Raw genomic sequence first — 6,056 nt, 5'->3', positions numbered from 1 at the left:
AAATTAAAAAAATAGAAAAAAATCTGGAGCGCATGATCAACACTCATTAATTGACGTGGATCATCCAAAGGCCATGAAGCACGCGCTCATTGTGTTCCCCAGTCAAACGCGAAGCAAACACAATTAAATAAAGTCAAAAATAACAAAGGCCAGGATTAGATCACAGCAGTTGGATCCAATGGACATGAGGCCATCCACGTGGGGACGATGGTGGAAACCACCCTCTTCTCTGGTGAGCTCACTAAATCCGGCCACCAGTTGCAGGTTTTGCAACCTCAACCAAATCAAACAATCTTTATACCAAATTAAAGTTGGGGTGATGTACATCACCCCTGTAACCTTAGTTTTCACTCAAGATCCCTATGGAAGGAGAAATCTGAGGTTGAAAATCTAGGTGTTAATCTGCAGAGCAACAGTTCATGAAATTAAAGCCACCATTGGCTTGCCTCTCACACGAGGACTTTAGAAAACAAAACCAACACAAGCAACGCACAATATATGGTGAGATTCGAAGCAAAACAGTTGAGCTGCAAACCTTCAAAGTGAAACTTTGATGAACACGAACCACTCCAATTCTTGATTGCAGCTTGATCTTGAGGTGTGGTATGAGTGCAAGGCTTAGGAATTAGTGTTGAAAATCAACTGATGTTGTTGAAAATCAAACTTGAAAAAGAGAAATTCAAATTCAAATTCCTTTGGTGAGAGGTTAGGATTCAATTCCAGCAGGGTTTCAGGCGCCTTCAGGTTGATTATTCAATGAAGCAGGGTGTTTATTTATAGCTGAAATCCAAAGCAAGGTGGAAAGGAACTCGTGTGCATGAGAATTGGGTCCTCCATGCGTGGGCCTGTACAGGTGCATGTGAGACCCAAAAGCTAATGGTTTTGCAAGCTGAAATGATTTGAAGCAAGTTTGGACGTGCAGATTGAATGGCATTTGCTTGTGTATGAAGTTTCATCATGAAATGCATAAATGGTCATAATTGTTCCTCTCTTCGAAAATCCCATTTGGAAAGTCCAAACATAGGCATGTGAGTAATGGTTGGAAGGGTCTTGACATAACGAACAAAAGCTATGTTGGACAAAAATCCATTTGGAGTTTGGAAAATTGTGAAAACTGGCCATGAAGTTTGATGTACAAAACATGTATTTGAAAATTTTGCCAAAAATGACCAACTTCAAGCCCTTCTGTTTTAATGATGCAAGCCTTAAAAGGAAAACCCTCCAACATAAACGTTGTATATATTTTCAAGACAATAAATTTGGACTTAAATTTTGTATCATTTGGATTTTGGATGAGAAAGTTATGGGCACTTGAAGTTGGACTTTTTCAAGATTCAATGGCTTTGGTCCAAAGTGACCTATAATGTTTTGTATTATCACATGTGTTTCTTTTAGGATTATGAAATTTTGTCCAACATAACAATTGAAGTATACATTTTAAAATTTCCAATTCACTTGTTCTCACCTCAAAATCATAAAAAACGAAGGAGTTAGATCCTTGGGAAGTTGACCCAAAATTAGGGTTTCAGTCAAAATGACCTATAATGTTTTGAAATGAATGATGACCTTCCAAGTTTCAAATGAATTTTTGATGAACATGAAAGTTGTTCATATGGTTCTTAAGACCATTTTGTATATTGTGGTAATCATCATTTTACAAACACATCAAAAGTTAGGTCTCAGTGGATTTCAAAATAGTCAGATGATTTGACTGATCAACTTCTCAAGTTCAAACTTCAAATCTTGATGAATGAATGATTAAGGATACTCACATAGGCTCATATATGCATAAAATTATTAATGAAAGGACTTACCTTGATTTAATTTGATCATAGGTTGAGGTTGCTTCATGAGCAAGGCACAGTCAATGCACAGCTGAATTAGGGTTTCCTTGGGAAACAAGCCTCAAGCCCTTTGGTTTATCTTGATCAAACTGAAAAATTGAGATACTTGGGAGACATATATGATGATGAGAGCTTTGGGAACCATTGTCATGCTTTCTTTCATCTTCATCTAGCCACTTCAATGGGCATAGGAGCCTCCTAGGAGCCTTGGATCACATGACTGCTTGAGCTTCAAAACAAAACAAGTTAGTGACATATTTTTGTACTTTTGGTTAGTAAACAAAATAAGAAAAGCAATAATATACAATTCAAGCATGCTTGGTGGTCTCAAACCAACTCACACAAGTCCCAACCCTAGGGTTAAGGAGCCAAGCTGCTAGGATCCTTGAGGCAAATGCAAATGAACAATGATATGATGCCATGAGGGATCTTAGGGTCAAAATTAGGGTCTTACAGATGCCCCTATTTAAGGTCATTCTAGCCGGAGATATGAAGTTTAAAATCTTCATCTCGACGAGGTAGAATGGGCTTAAATAATAACAAAGAGACGAATTTTGGTCCCTAAGAGACCTCATGATGCAGATGTATGCATGCAAAACTTAATACTCTGTGGGGATATATGACCACAAAGAAAAAGGAAATCAGGAGAAACTGAACGTCCGCGGGAGTATAATACATTCCATAAGGAAAACTCACTGGGAGATAGAGACTTTGAGGGGATAAAGGGAATTAAAATGCGTGAGCAGGTCACGACTTAAAGACTCGTTGGGAGACACGAGGGGATTCCCCAAAAATAAATCAATGGAGAGACTCGAGCTGACGCGAAGATGCATGTATTGGGGAATATGCCAGTACAGCAAAACTATCCACAAAGGATACTTTGGATAAAAATCCGGACTTAGGTGGGGATGTCCATAAAGGACTCAGCTGAGGAAGCAGCGAATGAGGTATTACCGGCTACTGGGTAATAAACTCAAAGAGAGCCGTGTGATTGCACACCGGTATAAGGGTGAGAGAACAACACGCTCAGGGAGAAAGAATATCTATGACCGGTATAAGGGTGAGAGATATCGATCATCCGAAACATCTGAGGAAGACCTAAAAAGGCAATTTTCAAGTCAGGAAAATCTGAATCCACATGGGACAAACAATCATAATAGGGAGCAGAAGGAAGGAACACCAGGGATACCGGTTACTGGGCATATAGTAGGTGACCAACCAGGCGTGAATTGGGAACATCCAAGATACTCATCATCCAAAAAGAGGGCTGAAAAAGAAAACTCGATTATAGGATGGGCATTCGATTCCATAAGGAAATACGAATCTTACTCAACTGGGGAAGAAAACGACTTCGACTGAAGAGCGCATGAGATATATTATCTATTACCGTCAAAACGTAGATAACATACTTACATGGAAGATTATCCACAACCAGTTACTGGGTTAATAAAGGATAAATCGACCGAAAATAAAGGACATCGGGATACCGATTGCTGGGTATAAAATGGTGACTAATCAAGGGGAGGAACAATCATTACCAAACAAAGGGTAAATGAAAGATAACTCGCTGGGGATACATTGACAAAAGCAATGATCCCAGAGATATATCACCGGTTACTGGGAGATATACTCAAAAAAATGAAGGAATATCAATACCGAATATTGGATAAAGATAACAAAAAAAAGGGGGATTACATCTACCGGTTACTGGGTAGAAAACCATAGAAATAGGACTTACAACTACCGGTTACTGGGTAGGAGGCCACAAAGATCCACTGGCGAAAAGATGAACAATTACTGGTTACTGAGCAATCGAACAACTGAACCACAGGGAACTACAGGGGAACAACAAGAAAAGAGTCAATCTAGGAACAAACCAGAAGGACACAATCAAACAAAACTCAACCCAAAAAGGATATAACTCAGGGGAGCAAATCCATCCCAATACATATTTAGGAAGGAAACTGAAATAATAATCTTCCACGAGGACGTAACTCAGTGGGGAATATCGAAGGAAAGATAGACACTATCTGCCTATAGGGCTGACTCTAAATGGAGAGATCAAACACTGATATCTGCTTAGGGAAGAATATTTCACTAATAGCAGGAGATAACAAGCAAAGATATATGGCAAAAGATGCAACATGAATATCTGAATGCTGTGATTATGCATGAATATGCGTGGCTTATGTATGATTGATGCTGACAAGCAGACATATCTAACACAAACAGGTCCAATAAACAATGGACAGACATCCGATATAACATCTCAAAAGAGAAACACCAGGCCCACAAGAGAAATCCAATCTAGAGGGGAGCATCATATGTCAGGAGACACAGACTACAACCGGGGATCAAGCAGAGCCGCTGCCAGGGACAAAGACAACCGTTGGAGATCAGAGACTGTTGTTGGGGATAAGCAAAGGTCTCAACTACCAAATGCTGAGGATCTTCCAACATTTCTCAGGAACAAGCAGAAACAAATCTGCCTCCGGGAGCAGGAACAAATTACTCCGCTGGGGAAGCTATAGAGTCATCGCCAGGGATTTGCTGCTGAACAGGCAGAAGATCCAACGTAGAAAAACTCTACTGAGGGATTCTTCAAGGAAAGATATGAAACTATGTGGGGAACGACCACCAAACAGAAATTTCAATAATCAATACACTTCCTCTTATCTGCTGGAGAGACATCTCTGCTAGGAGGAAAGAGAACCACTGCTCCACTGGGAAAGGAAACAAACATCTTCAACATCAGCCCTTACTCGGAAGCTTTCCAATACGGAGGGGTAACAAATATCAGGTTTTGATCAGGCAAATCCAATAGGGGAAGACTGAAGGCGATCCAACTGGGGAAAGTCTATTATGGGCAACCCTATTGGGGATGAGCTGTAGACGAACCTGCCAGGGAGAAGCTACAAGTCAACCTGCTGAGGATTTCTACTCATGCTGGGAATTCCTGCTCACACCGCGGGAGATTTCCATTTATGCCGAGGGAAAGACCAACTTCCTGGAAAATAGATAGCATATCAATTTTTATCAATCTATAAGGGATTTTAGGTTAGCCCGCTCAAGGGATGACAACCATATAATTGATAAAGCACAGATGTTAAGCTCAGGCTCACTGGGGATCTGAGGATGTTAGAGGTATACATCTTTAAGCAGATCAAGACCAAAACTCCAGACTCTCTGGGGGAGTTAGTGGTGTATCCCCTTTCTCTGCGCTCACTGGGAAGACAACCTGAAACACGATGGAAAGGATACAAATATGCCAGAAATATGAACAAATGCCTTACCCTTTTGGAGATCATACTATCCTTGGGAGAGCACTGAGGATATTCCATTTATCTTTTCAATCATTGTGAATGTTCACTTTGTTTAAAAACAGTTTATAAAACTTTATTTGTTTAAAACAATGATATTTATCAATTAAAACATGCAAACATTTGTTAAACAGAAATAAATAAGAGTGCAAAGAATTGGATAAAGGCTCAAATTTATTTGATAGAATGGTAGTCCGCAAATGGCGAGACTCCATGGATCTTTACAAATTTGAAATTGGTGATATATATTGGAAAAAAAGGCTACATTGAACATAATGACCGTTTCTCCACCAACTCTGAATCCAATGTATTTGAAGCTTCAGTTAACGATGACTGAGCGAGAATCTTTGACAGAAGACGGCTTGTAGAACAAAGTCTTGTTAGGATGCAGTTACTTGCCAAATCCCTAATTTTTGCCTAGATTGCCCCAGGGTGAGGTACTCAATCTAGCGGTATATATATATATATATATATATATATATATATATATATATATATATATATATATATATATATATATATATATATATATATATATATATATATATTCATTTTTTACATGTCTCTAACTTTTTCCTGGATCGCCCTTTCGGGTTTTCAATCCACCGAGACGCTCATTTTTGCCTAAGTCGCCCTTTTGGGTTTTCAACTTAGCGAGCTATTCTGTTTTTATTTTAGGCGAAGTATTTCTTAACTACATCTGAATTCACAGGACGAGTGAAATCCTCCCCATCCATAGTTGTAAGTATCAAGGCACCGCCTGAAAAGGCTCTCTTAACAGCATATGGACCTTCATAGTTTGGAGTCCACTTGCCCCTGGAATCGGGCATGAAAGACAAAACATTCTTGAGCACGAGGTCACCTTCTCGGAACACACGAGGCTTGACCATCT

Source organism: Lathyrus oleraceus, chromosome 5, assembly GCF_024323335.1.
Source record: "Lathyrus oleraceus cultivar Zhongwan6 chromosome 5, CAAS_Psat_ZW6_1.0, whole genome shotgun sequence".
Lineage (NCBI taxonomy): Eukaryota > Viridiplantae > Streptophyta > Magnoliopsida > Fabales > Fabaceae > Lathyrus > Lathyrus oleraceus.
The sequence above is the reverse complement of the archived record's forward strand: the minus strand, read 5'-3'. Positions refer to the sequence as shown.